Source organism: Herpailurus yagouaroundi, unplaced genomic scaffold (assembly GCF_014898765.1).
Source record: "Herpailurus yagouaroundi ecotype Mexico unplaced genomic scaffold, PumYag 186, whole genome shotgun sequence".
In the NCBI taxonomy this organism is placed as follows: Eukaryota; Metazoa; Chordata; class Mammalia; order Carnivora; family Felidae; genus Herpailurus; species Herpailurus yagouaroundi.
This window is the reverse complement of record NW_024412417.1, coordinates 40558122-40577460: the sequence shown is the minus strand read 5'-3', so window position 1 is coordinate 40577460 and position 19339 is coordinate 40558122. Positions and strand designations below refer to the sequence as shown.

Genomic DNA, 19339 nt, shown 5'->3' with positions numbered 1-19339 from the left:
GAACTGAAAAAAAAAAAAACAAAAAACAGATAATCAAATTTATTATTATTATTAGAGAGAGAGAGAGAGAGAGTACAAGTGGGGAAGAGGGGCAGAAGGAGAGAGAATCTCAAGCATTTTTTATGCTCAGTGCAGAGCCCAACATGGGGTTTGGTCCCATGACCCTGGGACCGTGACCTGAGCTGAAACCAAGAGTCCGACGCTCAACCGACTGCACCACCCAGGTGCCCCCGCATAATCAAACTTAAGCCTTCTGCCAAGAGATGGCACACTTCCTATCTGTTGACATCCCAGTGGCCAAAGCAAGAGAGCTGACCAAACCGAACATCAAAGCAGGGGGGAGGTATAGTCTTCTCACAGTGAAAGTAGGGACCGAGGAGGCAGGAAATACATATTTGTGTAACGCAGTTGGCCGTAAACTGCTGGGCTCTGCAGCCAGACGCGTAGGTCTGACCCCCTGGCTCTACCATTTAGTAGCTGGGTGGCCTTCTGGAAGGTACTTCTCCTCCTCATGCCCCAGCTTCCTCATCTGTAAAATGGGCATGACAATCACAGCCCTGCGTGAGTCTCCTGGGGCTGCCATAACAGAGTTCTACAGCTGGGTGTCGTAAACAACGAAAACTTATTTTCTCTTTCTCACTTGGGCTAGAAGTCCAAGATCGAGTTGCCGTCAAAGGTGGTGTCTCATGAGACTTCTCTTCCCAGCTTGTAGACGGCCATCTTTCTGCTGTGTCCTTGCTGGTCTTTCTTTACGTGTGCACTGTGAGTGCGTTTCAGGGTCTCTTCTTTTTCTTTGTTTCTTTTTTTTTTTTTTTAATTTTTAACGTTTATTTATTTTTGAGACAGGGAGAGACAGAGCTTGAATGGGGGAGGGTCAGAGAGAAAGGGAGACACAGAATCTGAAACAGGCTCCAGGCTCTGAGCTGTCAGCACAGAGCCTGACGCGGGGCTCAAACTCACGGACCGCGAGATCATGACCTGAGCCGAAGTCGGATGCTTAACCGGCTGAGCCACCCAGGCACCCCTAGTCTCTTCTTTTTCTTACAAGGATGCTGGTCTGTGGGACTAGGGCCCCAATCATATGACCGCATCTCCCCTTAATTACCTCCCTATAGGCCTTGTCTCCAAATAACAGCCCCGTTGGCAGGGGCGGGGGCTGAGGGGGCGGGTAGGGCTTCACAAGAAAGCACTGAATAGGAGTCGGGTTGCTATTCGTGCTTGGTTGTCACTTGGCCCGAACTGTACTGATGGGGCATTTCTCTGCTGTGGTGACTCTTCATTCCATTCGTCTTTATGTCCTTGTCACCTGTCCCAATTCCCTGGCACAAACTAGGTGCTCAGAGAAGACATTTTTTGTCCTCCTGTGGTGAAGCAGGAAGCAGTTAATGGGAGCCCCCCAGGTTTGGGGGAGCCCTGGGTGTTGCTCACCTGCTGTGGCTTGAGGCACGTCCTTTCCTTATGCCAACCGGGACCTACCACATCAAGACGGATGTTTTGCAAATGGCAAGACTTCACTCCTTTTTTATGGCCGAATAGTATTCCATTGCATAGATACACCATGTCTTCTTTACCCGTTCATCTGTTGATGGACACTAAGGCTGCCTCCATAACTTAGCTACTGTAGATAATACCACGCTGGGTAATATATGGGACTGTTGAATCGCTGTATTGTATGCCTGGAACCAACATAATGCTGTATGCTAACTCTACTGGAATTTAAACAAACAAACAAAAAATAAGAAAATGGCCCAAGTTCTCGCCAGCAAAATCTCAGTAGATTTTCATTTTCTTGTGGCCTTTGGTGCCTACGCTAAGGTAATTGGGCAATGTTCAGAACCAGAATTGACTCCGAGAGATTCTTTTTACAAAGATGCTGTTGTAAACCCCCAAGTGGCAGTAATTCTCCAAGCCCCCTGCCACAGATACTGTCCCCCACCAAGAAAGCACCGTAATGACCCTGCACAACAGGGCTGGATGTGGATGGGCATCAGGAGAACTCACTCGCACGGCTTTGTGTCCAGGGAAGTTTCTGGGTCTCGTTTATGAGTTTGGGTATTTGTCTTGAGTAGCCATTCGTAGAACCACCAGGCTCAGAGTCTCCTCTTGGGATTCAGTGGCAACACTCCAAACTCCGTGTTTGCCTCTTATTCCTAATACATATGTGGCCTTGCTTAGGGAGGCATGTGTCTGAGGCTGTGTGTTTAACAGAGGGATCCACCAGCTAAGGAGAAAATGATCAAAGGACATGGGGACAGCCTGCCTTTCCAAGTCCTCTGCTTGATGTGGCTCAGCTCAGCTCAGCAGTGTTGGGGCAGATGGTGCCATGTGCCTCCTCCCAGCTCACTGCTAAGTAATTATTGGCACAACAAATAAGTCTGTGTGTGTTGACTCTCGCAGGCTCAATTTCCTCATCTGGGAAACGGGATCAATGACACTTCCCATAAGATGTGTCGCATCTGGCCCAGAGTAGATGGTGACGGTGAATGGTGATGGAGATGAGAGCAGTGATGATGATGATGGTGATAGTTTTGGCGATGATGATGCTGATGGTGATGTTGATGGAGACAGTGATGATGATGTTGATGGAGGTGATAGTGGTGATGATGTTGATGGAGGTGATGGTGGTGATGATGGTGATGATGCTGTTGATGGAGATGGTGATGTTGATGTTGATGGAGATGGTGATGGTGATGGTGATGATGATGTTGATGGCGATGATGTTGATGTTGATGATGATGTTGATGGAGATGGTGACGGTGATGTTGATGGAGGTGATAGTGGTGATGATGTTGATGGAGATGGTGGTGGTGATGATGGTGATGTTGATGGTGATGTTGATGGTGATGTTGATGGAGATGGTGATGGTGATGATGATGTTGATGGTGATGATGTTGATGTTGATGATGATGTTGATGGAGATGGCGATGGTGATGTTGATGGAGATGGTGATGTTGATGGAGATGGTGATGGTGATGATGATGTTGATGTTGATGATGATGTTGATGGAGATGGTGATGGTGAAGATGGTGATGTTGATGGTGATGGAGATGGTGATGGTGATGATGATGTTGATGGTGATGTTGTTGATGTTGATGATGATGTTGATGTTGATGATGATGTTGATGGAGATGGTGATGTTGATGGAGATGGTGATGGTGATGGTGATGATGATGCTGATGTTGATGATGATGTTGATGGAGACGGTGATGGTGATGATGATGTTGATGGTGATGATGTTGATATTGATGATGATGTTGATGGAGATGGTGATGGTGATGTCGATGGAGGTGATGGTGGTAATGATGGTGATGGTGATGGTAATGGTGATATGATGATGGTAATGATATGATAATGATAAAGATATAATGGTGATGCCACTGCTGTTGATATGATGGTGATGAAGATATGATGATGGTGATGGTGAAGATGATGTTGAAGATATGACGATGATGATGGAGATGATATTGATGGTGGTGATGATGGCGATGGTGATGTTGGTGGTGGTAGTGATGGTGATTATGATGATGGCAGCTTTTCCCATAGAGAGGACTTACTGTATGCCAGGCATAGTTTAAACACTTCATATATGTTGGCCTTCTTAATCTTTTAAGCAAGCCGGGAGCTAGACACTGTCATTCTCCCTACTTTACAGATCAGGAAACTGAGGCATGGTGGAAAAGTGACTCACTGAAAGATACACAGCTAGCCGCTGCCCTGATGGCCTTGAAGCTCATCCAGTGTTAGTTATGCAAGACTATGTCCCCCGCCCAATGCTCCCCGATCTGTGGCAGGAAAAAGGGTGCAAACAACACACGCTGCTTATTCTAGAAAGTAATTACTTCGAATTAAACTATTGTGTACTTTCTAAAAATTTTCCTTTCATGTTGTTTCCATGGAGAGTCAGACAGAGGCAGGACAGCCCATCCTGGGCACTGACTCCCGCTGGCCGGAGCGGCCACTCTGTAATATTAACATCCATGGGCCTCTGGGTCATCCACTGTTGACCTGCAGAGGTCAGTGAGCTCAGATCCACGGGCGCAGGTGCATTCAGGTGAAAGGGAGAGAAACAAGCCCAGGTGGTCTTGACTATCCCGAAAGTTCTTTTCTTGCTTGCCTTGGCAGGCACACGTACTAAAATTGGAATGCTATAGAAAGTTCTCTTCATCCCCACTCCCAGAGGGAAAGCATTTTGCATGCCTCACAGGTGACGAGAGCCGTGACAGCGAGCGGCTGAAGCTACTGCAAGCTGAGGGCTTATTATTAATACCATGGGGAGAGCTGGGGCGGGATTTTCATCTGTCCTTATTACTGTTTTGGGAGCCCCCCCCCCCCCCCCCAGCACTTAGGAAAAAAGCCAGAACAACAATAATACTTCCTGAGTCTCAGATTCAAGTAACCTCTCCCTTTAGAAAATGCCCAGCTGTCTGATTCCTGCCAGTTAGAACATTCCAGAGTCAGACCCTCCTCCCCCCGCCCCCCACGTGAGCCGGGACTTGCCACCAGCCCGGTTGCAGGTGCCACCTGCACGGGCCTCTCTCTTCCCGTCATGGGGGAACAATAGCTTCCAGTCCCACGCCGCCCCTCCCCGCTCCTGTGGCCCCACCAAGCCACTCCGCGTGCCTGAGCCTCAGTTTCCTCCCAGGTCCGACGGGAGGCCGGAGCTGCCTCGGGGACTGTGCGTGCAACCGTGAGGTTGCACGGGTTGTGTGGAGTGGCTGACCCTGCCGGGTGCACAGGACATCTCCAAATTAGGCACACCCCGGCCCCTGGTCTCCGATCTGGGGCAGGAAGCGGCCTCAGAGATCGCGCAGTGCACAGCGTTCGTTTACATTTTGGAGCACAGAGCCTCCCCACTCAGTGCTCCCGGCTCTGACCCCACGCTCTGCTGGTGACTCTTCTCTTTCGCCACCAGTGGGCCTGACGGGGCTCTGCCATCAGAATAGCACTCCCTGTTTACTCTGGGTGTGTGAGCTTAGCTTGTTGCTGGCACAGTCTGGAGAGATCTTCCCGCCTTCTCCCTGCGGTAAGTCTGAGTACTTTTTTTTTCTGTTTTTCAGATGAAGAAGCCGAGGCTCCGAGAGGTTGAGGCACTCCCCCCGAGATCGCACAGCTGGTGAGTGGCTGGAACTTGAGCCCAGCTCTCGGTGACTCCAGAGCCTGTGCTGTTAATTGCTTGCTTTCTCTGTCTTAAACTGCGTTGAAACGGTTGTCCCCCGGCAGCCAAGGGTGGGAGACCTGTGACCCGGTTAGTGTCGTAACTCTCCCGGTGCCTCCTACAGAGCACAGTAGGCCCTCCAGACATACAGGATATTTTGAAGGGGATCCTTTCTAATCCCACGCGGTGGGGCAGTGTTCAGGGAACCGGACGCTCATCGAATCACTGGAAAGTTCTGCTTAGTCAAGGGCTTCCCCTTTTCGCTACGTTTAAATGCCCCAAGTCACCAACGCGTGCGGCGTGAGAAATGCATTCTGCGCCCCGTCCTAAAGCATGTCTTACATTTCGTGTGCAGACTGTGCCTATAGACCATTTTGACCGTGGAGGTGTCTTTGTGATTCAGAAAGTACGATCCTTGACTTCGCGGTGGGAAGGAGGGCAGGACAGGTGGCGGAAGTGGGGTCCAGCACCGGGCTGACACCAGCCCAGGCCCCCAGCGCCCTCATCCCACACCCAAGCAGGTGCCTTGCCAAGGGCTAACCTCCCCCAGCCTTTTCTGCACCCTCAGTGTGATTCTGACCATCTCCGCTTTCCGGTCCTGCTACCTCTCACGCTCCCCCCCCAACCCCCGTCACCAAGAGTGCTCCTCTTCATTTCCTCATCCTTGAGGCCCACTCTCTTGTTTTCAGAAGGTTTCCTAGAACCTGCTTCTGAAAAATCTTTGAGAATGAACAAGCCCCACTTAGTAACGTGACCGCAGATGAACCGCCTGATTTGGTCTCCTAAGTCCTCAGAGAAACCTCTAGAGTAGGGGTAGAGGTGGGTGTGATGTTGGTTTTCAAGCCATCTTCGGGGTGGTGGGGAGGCCCCAGTGTCCGGGCTGGGCCCCGCCCCCCTCAACTGGAAAATCTGCTTCAGTCGTTAGTTTCTGCCCGGGTAAGATTCTAGCTTAAACAAAATCCGGAAACCGCGACCTCACTAACGTCCTCGTCCAGAAGTCCGGAAAGCTGGTTCTAGGTCTGGTTCCGCCACGTTGCACTGGGTGAATTTCACCACGTCCTTTACCTTCACTGGGCCTCAGTTTGTCCATCCGTACAGTGGGATCCTTGTGGTTTCTGGCCAGGGCGGCAATGAGTCTTCGATGATGCTCATGCAGCCGCTTATGCTCCTGAGTTGACAAGGAAAAGCCCATCAGGGCAGGGGACTGACTGAGAAAGGGGTGATACTTGATGGAAACAGCCCCACCCTCCATGGGTACCCTGGTTGGGACAAATCCAGAGTCACACGCACTCCCGGGGGGAACGAACCCCCCTCCATCTGACATCCCAGTATTCCATGGAAGTCACTCTGAGGCCGCGGGCTCTCTGGGAACCAGACCCGTGGGCCCCCTGGTAGGGCCGGGTGCCCCTCCCATGCCGTGAGCCCCACATCCTGCCTCGCCACAGAGGACCCCAGGAGGCAGGATGCACACTTGCTCGCCACAGCTCTCGCTGCCTGCACAGATGTAGAGTGCGGTTTTGTAATATTTTTGGCTTTATTGTTTTTGCAAAAACCACAGGAAGTCTGTGGGCGGAGCTCTGCCTCCCGTCCCCGAAGGTGACTGGTCTGCTTGGTCCGGGGCCAACAGAGCTCAGGTCAGAGGGGGAAACCTCCCGAGGGGAGAGGCACCCGCCCTGAGCCGGACACTTGCCCTGGGCCATCCGTGGGCCACCCTGCCTTGAGGATGTCACTGTCACCATCCCATTTTCCATATGAGGACACTGAGGCCCAGAAATGACCCAGAACTCCCCCTCCCCCACCACCTCCCACTCTACACAAACCCAAAGGGACCTCTGCTCGCTGAGCTCCGAGCACTTTGCATCCTGTGTGCAGCCCACACATATTGAGAGCCCACCGCTGTTCTCAGTATGGGGGACACAGCAGTAAAGGATGCAGGTGAGGTCCCTGCCCTCCCCTAGTGGGGGAAGAGAGACAAATAGAGAAGGAATACCGTGTACAGTGAAGTGTCATTTTGTGACTGGGTCTGCAAAGGGAAATGTAGCTGAGCAAGGGAGCACTGACAGCGATGCAATTTTAGGGGGATCAGGGAAGGCCCCTCCAGGGAGGGCATCTGGGCAGAACCATGAATGCAGCCAGAGAGCAAGCTGTGTGGATTCTAGGCTAAGAATCTTCTAGGCGGGGCAGGAAGGGTGGCAGGTGCAAAGGCCCTGGGGCAGGGAATGTGACTGTTGTACCAGAACACTCTTCGACCCTCTGTATGTTTGCCTCCCCACTCTCCCACCAACACAGCTACTAGTCTCTGTTGTCTCCTCCATCTGTCACCTCCAAGTGTCTGCAGGGGTGAGGTAAGGGGTCATGGCTATGTAGCAAAAAAAAAAAAAAAAGAAGAAGAAAAAAGACAAGAAGAAGAAATCAAACAGAATTGAGTGGAGCAGAAAAAAAGTGTATATCTAATAGGAAATGACTCATCTGATTCCTTAACCCATTTTGTACAGTTCATTCTTGGTTGACATTTGAAGTAGCTTCATATTCGGTATGGGGGGGGGGTGGGCAGAAGCAGACCCACCTGTGGCCCGGCACGGCCATCAGCAGGCTGTAATCTTGGGCAGCTTCCAGTCCCGCCCGGAGGTCCCTTCCTCCGCCATCTTGGTTGGTAATGACACCTGTCTGGCACCTGCTGAAGCAGCTCACGGGCGGGGTGCGCTGGAAGGGACGTGTTTGGAGAATTAGGGACCACGAGTTCAAGTCTTGCTGCCACCACAGATGCCTATACAGCCTCGGACAAGTCACGTCCCTGAGCCTTGCTTTCCCTACCTGGAAAAGGAAGCAGACAGGTAGGGTCCTCCCTCCGTTCCTCTGTGATCTTGAAATGCCACAAGCCTTTGCCTCCGAGGCAGACGGCAGTCAGGCATCGGGACAGAGCCTTCCAGCAGCTCCCTTTTGATTTTGTGAGCCTGGAACTCTCAGCAGAGGGATGCCCAGTGCAGGGGGCACGACCTTGGTGATCCTGCCTCGGGCATTCAGATAAGAGCCTCAAGCAGTCCTCGCCTCTCTCTGGTGTGGGGCCTGTGGCTGTGGAACCAGAAATTCATTTCTAGGAGCAGAGGAACGTCTCTCTTTCCCTGGGACCCAGAAGGACTTATTAAAGTGTTCCATTAACTGAAGCTCATTCAGCTGGAAAAAGAATAATCAGACAGCAGTTCTGCCTGGTTACTGGCCTGTGAACGCCTTGAAAGTTTCCCAGAAGGAACGCTCAACAAGCCCCCGTATGGGGGCGCCTGGGTGGCCCAGTCGGTGAAGCATCTGACTCTCGATTTCAGCTCAGATCACACAGTTTGTGGGATCGAGTCCCACCTTGTGCTGTGTGTTGACAGTCCGGAGCCTGCTTGGGATTTTCCCTCTCCCTTTCCCTCTCTGCGCCTCCCCCGCGCTCGCTCTCTCTCTCTCCCTCTAGATGAATGAATAAACTTAAAAAGAAAAGTAAAAACTCCTGTATGTAAGAGAGCCCAGCCCTTCCTGCTTCCTCCCCGACGAGCAGTCAGCGTGGGAGTCGACCAGCAAGGCTGTTATCGTTCGGCCCATGAAACAGGCCCCCGTACGGGTACAGTGCCAGAGATACAGAAGTAAATGAGACACGGTCTGTGCTCTCAGTGACCGTTCGGGCTCAGCCTGACCACTTTCCTCGTTCGGTCGAACTCCAGACACTTCATGGCTGAGCTGACTCTGAAGGTCACAAAGATGTAAACATTTGAGCAACTTTCACCTGTCAGTGTTATCTGTTTTCCACAATGCCTGCGCCGAATTCATTGGCTTAGCCTTCTTCAGTCAAATCAATTTTCTTTTGGTTCCTTCCTTCCAACACATCCTTGTCTCACGTGAATTTGGAGGGGAGGGAAGTGGCCAGAAAGTTGCTCGTGGGCAACGAGGCACTTAACAAGGGCATTTTACTGGTTATAAAGTTCAGGATTTTGTAGCAAACGGTAAGCAAGCCCTCTTTTGGTCCCAGACTACCTCAGGTCGTGCAATTGGTTGCTGCAAACATAACCCTGAAAAGCAATCCAGATAAAGGACTGGTCAGGGCTTTGCATTCTGAGCCCACCCAGTAAGACGTGTGGGAACGCACGAGACCCTTGGAGGAGTGTCTCTTGACAATAGGTTGGCACAGAAAAAGTCTGGATTTGATCCCGAGGTCTAACACCTACTAACTGTGAGATTGTGCAAATTGCAACTGTTCAGTGTCTTTTAGCCCCAGGTTTATTATCTGTAAAATGGGATAATACCTACCTTTCAGGTGATCGTTCACAATGATGTAAGATCGCTGTTGTAGGAACATGACGGGGAACAAAACGGAGTCTGAGCTCAAGGACCCTAATTGCATGGAGAACCTTTTCAGCTATCCATAAGCATGTAACGTTGGAAAACAGAGGTGGGCGAGGTGCAGAGGGTGGTAGACGGCGTGATTCGGGGGTGCAGAAGGTTCAGAGAGAGTCTCTCTGACGAGCTGACACGGGACCCAGCATCCTGAGTTAAGTGGTGGGTGTCGTCCTGTCTGTGGGAGGAGCATCCGGGCAGGGCGCACAGGCTGTGCACGGGTCCTGGGCTTGTCATCTTGCAAGGGGGCACGGGGCTGGGGAGCACAGTGGGCAAAGGGAAGGCGTGGAGAGTGGGGTCGGAAAGTAGGCAAGGACCAGTTCTAGGAGGATCTCGCAGGCATCGAGGGGCTTGGGGGAGCAGGAGAGCATGTTCGGTCCGGGGTTTGCTTTTTATCCCCGCCTGTTAACTGAGCAGCTAGCCTGTTACCGTTGCTTGGATCGCGGCAGGTGCCGCGAGGCTCCTGGGTGTGGACGAGGGCCTGTTATGAATGGGAGAGATCTCACACCTCTTCTGCCCAGAGCCCGGGCCCAGAGTTTCCCCTTCTGAATTTGGGGGCAGAATGATAGCTCGGTCAATGCTCACAGATGCTGAGCTCCCAAAACAGGACGGAGTGAAGGTTCTTGGGGCCAGGTCCAGGCCAAAGCTTACCAGAAGTCCCTTATCTCGCCAGGCCTGGCTACCTATCTGGAAAAGAGGAAGAAGATTAGCAGCCGGGCACGTTGTGAGAGCCTCGTAAATAGAAGTTGAACCTAAAGACCATGTGCTTATTATCTGCATTAGCAAGAATATTGTATTCGAGGCAAGTTCTGCTCAGAGACTGAGACTGTCTCTGCCAATAATTTAACACGGCTTCACTGAGGGAGTTCTAATTTATAATAGTAATATTTCACAAGCCAGTAGGATAGAGGATGATGTCTCTTAATAAGCCATTAAAGAAATGGCATACTCCAAACCAGTGATGGATTACACTGTTGTTCCAGGCACAGAGGCGATGGGAGGAACAGAGTCCAAATTCACTTGAGGTGCACCTTGCTAGGAGCTGGTTGTCTGTGGAGTCAGGCCTTCCAAGCACCAGCTGCCGGCTTGGGTCCCTCGATGTTGGGGCACGTAGCTTGCGGTGAGGGCACCGGTGTTGACAGGCGAGGTGGGCTCCTCCAAAGGTCCAGGGACAGCTGGTCCAGGGGCTGCTCCGTAGTGGCCCAGGGACAACTCTGTGGCTCGCACCCCTGCCCACGAGGAGAAGCCTCGCCAAGGCAGAAACAGATGTCCCTTCTCCTCCTGAGACGGCTGCCGGGTTAATGCCACTGCCAACTGGGAATGGCCCGGCCAAGGCAGGAGCAAGTGTCTCAAGATTTCCGGAGAGTTCCTTAGGTCAGCAAAGAGGAGCCTTGCCCGGACCAAACACTCAGTGAGTCCTCACAATTCTTGATATTTAACGTTTAATACTTCTTTTTTTTAATGTTTATTTTTAAGAGACAGAGAGAGCGCGAGCCGGGGAGGGGCAGAGAGAGAGGGAGACACGGAATCCAAAGCAGGCTCCAGGCTCCGAGCTGTCAGCACAGAGCCTGACGCGGGGCTCGAACTCATGAACCGCGAGATCATGACCTGAGCCGAAGTCGGACGCTTCACCGACTGAGCCACCCAGGCGTCCCTTTGGTATTTGAAGTTTAAATGCCCATCATGTCATAGCCGCCGCTCCGTTATGCTTTTATCACCAAGCCCCCAGCAACTTGGGCACTGCGTGAGCTCCCGCGTGCTTACGGCCAGCAGATGTGAATGACAGCGTCCTGACACGGCTTTCTCGGTGGAAGGCAACCCACCCTGAGGTCAAAAGAGCTTTGCTGAAATCATAAGGAGGTGGGTTTGAAACCATAACATGCCGATACACAGCAAAGAGGAAGCAAACCCATCCTGGTAGCTCCTCTTTCCAGGTTTTTGATGATTATTCCTTTTCTCTGCGGATCATAGAAATGTTTGCTATGAAGCTGTGGTCCACAACATACACACACACACACACACACACACACACACACACACACACAGATGCAAAATCCACCCGGTAGTGTCTTCCCCAGTAAAGGACAGTGTTGGTCACTCACTGGGACGGGGAAGGAGAAGGTGTAAAGGGTCAGGACCCCAGAAGGCCAAAGACAAGTATGAACGGAAGCCTGTGGGACAGCCCCTCTCCAGACACACCAAGGCAAGGAAGGCTTCCCGAGGTCCCCCAGGCTGGCACTTTGGGTCGCCATTCCTGCCCTGTGCTGTGTATGTTCCGCTACGCCCAGAATCGTGCCAGGCCCCCCCCACCCCCCCCCCCCCCCGTCCAGCCTTGGTCTTCCTGAGACCCCGGGATGGCCGCCAGCCTTTTCAAAGTCCGTCTGTCACCGCTGCCCTGGAGGAGATGAAAGGACACTTGTTTGAAAGCAAATTGGGCAGAAGAAGAAAGTGCTGTGAAAGGTGCTGTGTTCCCTGAGTGGGAAGCCCTTTGACGGGCAGCCGGGGACGAGCCGTGCAGTCTCCCGCCCCCAGGACTCAGCAGAGACACAGATGGGGGGTGGGCGGGGGACTCCCAGTGTTGAATGCCCACCTGGCGCCCCGGCCGCAAGGGCGTTCTCTGTCCTGTGGGTCAGCGAGGCTCGCTCGTCCCCTCTCTCCTGCCCTGCCTGCCTCCTCCACGGATAGAGGGTGAGTGGCAGCTGTGTGCACCTTGTGGGGGGTCAGGGGGAGTAGGGCGGAGTGGAGACAGTCCCCCCGCCTGTGTGGACGCACCCTCAGGGGAGGTGATGGGCTCTGTCACCTGAAGGGCAGATACTTAGCTCGAAAAGCTCCGGGTTTGTGGCTGCGCTTGCTTGGGTCACCTTTGGGCTTCACGTTTCTGAAATGTACGACTCTGGGCCAAGCAGCTTAACCTCCCTGGTCCTCCGTTTTCTCATCCGCAAAATGGACATCTGAACGGATTCAGTGAGTTAACAGGAAAAGAACTCTCAGACCAGCTTGTCGAGCTGTCCTTGGCACCAAGTTGGTGCCTGCTCTCTAGAGGGTCAATACAGAGCAGCGACCACATGGGCTAACGGCCCCCGTGGGGGCCGCCGTCCCCTCACCGTCCTGTGTCGCTCCCTGAGAAGCCGTGAGGCATGTGCTGTTGCTGTTTTGGTTCTGCACACAAGGGCAGGGCCTGGCTGAGCACGGCCAAGTGGCTTGTCCGAGGTCGCACGGCTGAGCAGGCTTTGGAGCTGCTTCCCACGTGGCATCTAGACCTGAGGTCTCTGGCTCCACCCACTGTTGGCCACGCGAGTGGCCCCGAGCAGGTCCCCTGACCTGTGCGCGCCCGTGTGGCCCACAGGTGCCGCAGGATGAGGCGTCTTCATGATGGCCGATGACGCGAGACGGGAAGCTATGACAAGAGGAGAGAGCCGGCTGGGTGTTCCCCGTCCCCAGCATCTCCCTACGCGGTTTCAATTACGAACACCACAGGGTGTGGCATCGCGGCAGGCACAGGACACACAGCACAGGCTTTGAGTCTGGAGCCCAGCCTTTGCTGGCTGCCCTTGAGCACGTGCCCTCAGCCTTCAAGGTGAAACACCATCGCTCTGCCGGGCTGTTGCGAAGATTGAATGAGCCCCAGCAGAGACGTGCAACCGGCTATCGGCACACGTCGCGGACGTCAGCAGCAGGTGTCCGGGCCTCCTTCCCGACCTGCATTCGCGTGGATTTCTCCACGACTCACCAGCTCCGGGACGCCAAGGCTAGTATCTCATCCCCTGCCCTGGCTGCTCCCGGCTCTGGGGACGCCTCCCCCACCTTCCCACCGTGTGCCGGGTCACCCCCGGCCTCTGTGCCCTACTCTCTGGACCTCTGCTGCCCCCGGCTGCCCAGTGCCGTTGGATTCTTGCGTTGAGCCTCACCGGTGCTGCCTGGTTTCAGCTGCGCCAAAGGCCCTCCAGCCCACGATGTGATCCTCGCCCACCTGCTCCAGGCACCCGTGTTCCCAGTCCTCCCCGTGAGCTGCTCCGAAGTCCCTTGTCAACGGGGCAAGATGTCCCCCCAACCCCCAGTGCGGGCTCGGGGTAGGGGGACCCGTACAGATGACTTGGGCCCAGCGTGCTGTGGAATTGAATGGGTGGCCCTTCCTGATGACAGCTGCCCTTCCTCTCCTCCCCGGTGGGGCTCTGGGGGGCTAAGACAGGACAGCTGTATCCCAGTGACCCCACTGGCCACCCTGAAACCCCTCAACCCTCATTTTCTGGGGGTGGTTTGTGCCAGGCTCGTGCTTGCCTAGGGCTCCTGCCCGTCTCCGAACCCCGGTGGATGCTGGGCTCCTCTCACCATACTGGCCGCTGGGTTTATCCTGTAGTCTGAATCCCCATTCTGGATGTCACTGGAGATCGTCACCTTAACTCTTTCAGGAGCCTTCGTGATGCCCCTGCACATTAAGAGTTAAAAAAAATCTCTCCTTGGAAGTCGGAGCCCGGGAGGAACGTTATCTCTTCAAGGTACCTACCTGTCAGCTGTCTAACCCTTCCCGCCAAACCTGCCAGGACTCCACCTGTCAGGTACCCAGGAGCCCTTTAGAACCAGCGACAGATCCCCGAGGCGGGGCCGGGGTGGGGGTCTCAGAGTCCTGAATAGTCTTTCCTTTGTCGGGACTTCTGCAACCACCTAGATTCGGGAGATCTCTTTCTTTCTGGGGGCAGGCGTGAGCCTCAACGTGTAGCCCCAACCGTGTTACATGCTCTGCACGTTGCGTGGCTGTCTTCAGACTCTGAATCGAGCACGGCTCAGTCTACACGCATAAGAAGATTTGCGGATTTGCATTCCTTTTGTGCAGCTGAAAATATGAAAATATATCCACTCCTTCTCGTCTGACCCTAATCCCGCTTAATCGTGTTTCTCACGGGCACGTCTCCAAACGTCCCATTCTGAACCACTGTTTGTGCTCCAAGGAATCTGTGTTTTCCCCTCCAGCCGCCCCCCCCCCCCCAGCGAAGGAGCAGGCAAGAGGTACCAGGATAAGGAGAGGAGGATTTCCAACCACAAGAAGGGGGCTCTCTCGACCTGTCAGCACCGCCTGGGTGTGGGGGACCCGGGGGAACCGTCGAGTCAGCGCGGGAAGGAGCGGGGAGACTCAGGCCCCAAAGGAGATGAGCTTCCGAAGCCACCAAGATAGAGACAGGGCTCGTCTTCAGTCTCCAGGGGACGCCGTGTGCACCCCATCCAGTCTCGTTTCCATATGCCAGTCGCATCACTGCTGTGTGCTGCTCACCAACCATCAGTGGCTCCCAATGCCTTTATCTCAAGTCTACATTCCAAAAGACTCACCTCCCCACCCCGCCCGCCCACCGCAGCCACTCAGAAGGGCACCCTGATTTCCGTAACTGCGCGAGATGCCCCCATCATCACCACCGCCGCCGCTCCAGCCGCCGTGCACTTTTTGGGACCCCACCCTCTCCACCCTCCTCGGTCTCCACGGACACCTCCTCCATGGAGCCTCCCTTCTTTCTCCGGTTGTCATCAGCCCAGCACTTCCGAGTCACCGGGGCCCTTGGGCGTGCGGAGCAGAGAGTTACACGTATGAACTGCCACGTGCGGGATCCCAGTCTGGCCTCGCCGTCTGGAGGTGAAGAGAGACAGGCCCTCTGGTGTGGGCAGTAAAGTACAGGTGTCCCCACAGGTAAGAGGCCCCGTGAGAGGCTGGGCAGAGCAGCACTGAAGAGAAGAGCGGCCTCGGGCGTCAGCCCCACCCTTCCTAGCCCTGTGACCTTGAGACAGTATCCTAAGGCCGAGGGCCTCAGCTGTCCCGTCTGCAAAATGGTATTGATAGTCGTACCTTCCCCAAAGGGCCTGGAACTGACTCTCTCACACCCTGGCTTCCCTAAGAAGCCATGCAGCCTTGGGAAAGCTTAGCATCTCAGAGCCTAACTACCCCCACCCCTGCAAAGCGGAGTGGAGGGTACCTGCCCCCAGAGAGCCGCTGGGCACCTAAGGCAGCTGAGGCAGCCAAGCCAACCCCGAGATACGGAGGAGACACCCCCGGGGGCCGCGGCAAAACAATATGAGGATTCTCTCCGAAAGTTTGATGTTGGGGTGTGACAGAAGTCGGGGGGCCAGCGGATGGGAGAGGCAGGTGAACCGTTGGCAGAGAAGGGCTCCGGAATGGGCGGGGGGCAAGCTGCAGTCACCACCTAGAACAGCCTGGGGCTGGAGGGGCCTGGCCCTGTGGCTGGCCTGCAGCAGCCGCATTTTCCTAGAGGAGGCAGTGCTGGGGAGCCCGCTGGGGCCCTGGGTGTGTTAGAGTGCCCCCTAATGGGACCTGGAATGTGGGGAGCCTGGAGCCTGAGGGGAGCCCGGGGGGGGGGGCTCTGGCTCTGTCCTGGCCATAGGCCATCTCCGCAGAAGACCTCCCAATGGGTGAGTTTCCTGGGCAGCAGTGGGAACGGGGTTGGGAAGGTTCCAGAGAGATCAGCTACCCAAGGTAGGAGGGTTGCCAAGGCTCTGGGCATCCAGCTGGCCCCAGCCAGCCCTTCACGCGAATCCTCTGAGGTTGCCAGGGCTGTTCCTAGAAGTGGGGGGCGGGGCCGCCCGTGGGGCACCTCCTGGGGCTGTTGGTACAGGACCGGCCGGGGTGGGGGGGGGGCTGCACCTGCCAGCAGGACGCATCGCACTCCACGTGGGCCACTGAGGGCGGCTTGAGGGAAGGGTTATTTACCAGGATGTGGTCTGGGGTAGAGGGACCGCAGGGCGGTGCTGTCCCCAGGGATGGAAACAGTGGGGGGTTTCCAGCTCTAGGGCTGAGGGGGTGAGAGGTTAAGGACGGAGGTGTTGCCGAGATCCCCAGACAGAGCTGGTGGACGCATCGAGGGGCCAGAGCCCCGAATCTCTGCCCCCTGTCCCTCCAGTCTCCTGCCTGTGTTCGTTCCCCTGGGCCAAACCCACAGGAAGCCAGCCGGAGTGGGAGCCCATAGATGTGGACCCTAAGGCCCGCCCCCCCCCCCCCGGCGCAAAGCACGTGGGGAAGGTGGAAGAAACATCTGGAGGGAAAGCCCAGACGCCCAGCTCTGTGCCTGAACCCCCAGAAGGCCTGGGGGCACGCGTTCTGTGCTCCCTGGCCTGCAGGGCCAAGAGGGGATGGCCCTTCCGTCAGCCCCGATTTGGCCTCCTTGCAGCGGGACTTAGGCAAGCCTGGACCTCCCTGAGCCTGGTCTGGAAGCCTCACTGTGTCAAACCCTGCAGGGGCTTCCTGCGACTCCCGGGATGTCGCCCCAGCCCTTGGGCCCGGCCCACGCCCGCCCTCCAGCTCCGTTTTGCATCTTGCGCTCTGGGTTTCTGTTCTGCGTGGCCTTCTCTCTTTCAGTTCCTCAGACTCACCTGCTCTCCCCGAGACACCTTTCGCACCTGCAGCTTCCCCAGTCCAGAGGCTCTTGTCTTCTCTGCCTAGTTACCCATCTGTCATGGAAGCCTCAGGCTTCCTTTATTTGTGTGTCTGTTTGTCTAGAGCAAGAGTGGGGGAGAAGGGCAGAGGGAGAGAGAGAGAGAATCTCAAGCACGCTCTGCACTGAGCCCCTATGCAGGGCTCAGTCCCACGACCCTGGGATCGTGACCTGAGCCAAAACTCAAGAGCTGCATGCTCAACTGACTGAGCCACCCAGGCGCCCCTCCCTGGCACAGCTTTGAGACAAAATTCCTTCTCCGGGAAGCCTCCGTTTTTGCACTGAAGGCCTTCAACTGATTAGATGAGGCCCACCACGTATTGGAGGCTGATCTTCTTTATTTAAAGTCAAATTGATGATAGATGGCGGCCACGTCTCTAAACCGCCCTCCCAACGACGCCGAGGCTCATGTTTTGTCCGGGCAACTGGGCGCCATGGCCTAGCTGAGCGGACGCACAGAGTTGAACCACCACCCCTTTTCACAGTTCCCTGGGTGATTCCTTGGTAATGGCAGCCTCCGCCCCACTCTGTAATGTTAAGTTCCAGGAGGGCGAGGATGAAGGTCATTGGCTTTCCCGAACCGTTGGTTTGACCGGCACGTAACAGAGCTGCGGCCACATGGCCTGTGCCCAGTTATTGTTGCATAAGAGAATCCGAGGGGGAGACGGGATCTGCACGGCAGGTGGCAGGGTGCAAATCGGAGTGAGGCATCCGCTTCGCACAGGGCGCTCCCTCCATCTGAACCCCACCCCTCCCCCCACAACGCATGCTTGTTTGGTTTCTCAAACGTGTGATGACACCAGGGCGGGGTGAAATCTCCCTGATGTTAATGTTGGGAACGACTGGCATTTACTGAGGGTCAGGATCATTCTGGACGCTTTCTATATCCTTAAACCCTTAGCACCGATTCTGATCCCTGGTACATATTCAGCGTTCTGGGTAACATTTTCGTAACGTGGGGGCGACCCGTCCCTTTGGGAAGTGGCTGTCCACGCTAACCTCGTGTGCGTTATTTTTTTTCCTCTCTTCACTGAGTCTGGGGTGTGCAGGGGCTGCATCATTGTCCCGTCGTACAGACGGGGCACTGAGGCCCAGGGATGTGGACTCGCCTGAAGTCCTGAGGTGACTCAGTGTCACTGCCGGACTGCAGGGCTCCTGCCCCAGAGTGGGGGGGGGGGTGGCGTCTCCATTGTCCTCTGTCTTCTGGGAAGCCCAGAGCGGGGAGAGAGGCCTCAGGGTGAGCACGGTTGCTGGCCGGGTTCGTCGGGCCTGGTTTTTACTCCGTAAAGAGAGAAATAGCCACACCCTACCCTGCGTGTCGGGGAGCCTGTCATGACCCCCATTTGCCTCTGCGTGCCCGGGGCCACCACTCAGGCCTCTGCTCGTCGTGGCCCGGTTCCTCCCGGCTGATAGTTTGTGCAGGGACCGGTGGTAGCTTGGCTGGTCGGTCCTTCCTGCCCCAGGGGAGGGGAGAGGCTTGGGGCCAGTCCAGGCCCGGCTGGGCTGTGGGGATACAGCTGCCAGCTTTGTTGGTGACTCAGAGTGGGTGGAGAGGAGCTGGAGCGAGCCCCCCAGGGAGAGAACCAAACAAGCAGGGAGGTCTCGCTCTCTCCCCTGCCCGGCGGGGCCTCTCACCCTCCCCTGCACCCCCCACACCAGGCTCAGGGCAGGGCAGACCCCTGGGCGCCACCCGCCGGGCTCTGCCTGCCCCTTCACCACCCGCCAGTGGACGGTCTGGGGCAGGTGACCTGTCTGCTGCGAGCCTCTGTTCCCGCCTCGGAAAGATGGAGATGATACTCCGTCCCGGCAGCAGGAGTGTCGTGGGCTCGGGCAGTTTGACCTGCCGTCCTGCTTAGAATAGGGTCCGGCAGAGAGAACGCCTCCTTCCTGTTAAACCACCTCAGAGGCAGGGCTGGATTTTACCCCCCATTTACAGACGGCAGACTGGAAGTTCAGGCAGCCCACGTAATGTCCCTGGGGTCACCGTCCCAGGGGCTCAGGTTCGGATTTTCCTGCAGGGCCTCGCCCCTGGTTGCAGCAGCTGGACCACCTGGGCCTCTGCTGGCTCTTTCCCTGCTTGGGCTCAACCCGCAACAACGCCTTCCGAGCTCCTTTCGCCAGCGCAGCTGCATGAACAGAGCACTTCTGTCTCCGGAACCAGGCACGTCTGGGAATCTGGGGCCTGGCTCTCCTCTGAGCTCTGGTGCCATTGCCCTGTGTCATTGGACGAGTCATTTCCCGTCTGCGAGCTCAGAAGAAGTGGGGCAGAGATGTAAGGTGGGGTGTAGTCCGTGCAAGAAAACGGAACCCACTGAAATAATAAACCCTAAAGCCCAGAGAGCACTCGGGATGTTCTTGGGCGCCGCTCTAAGCCATTGACCTG

General features: G+C 55.4%; 1 protein-coding gene across 1 annotated transcript in view; it reads left to right on the top strand.

The window, feature by feature from the left end:
* ST3GAL1 (ST3 beta-galactoside alpha-2,3-sialyltransferase 1) overlaps positions 1-19339 on the top strand; it is a 95815-nt gene that overhangs the window by 49462 nt on the left and 27014 nt on the right. The window contains exon 3 of the mRNA XM_040494602.1: positions 5058-5113. The gene's annotated coding sequence lies outside the window, so the exon portion shown is untranslated. The remainder of the gene's footprint in view (positions 1-5057; positions 5114-19339) is intronic.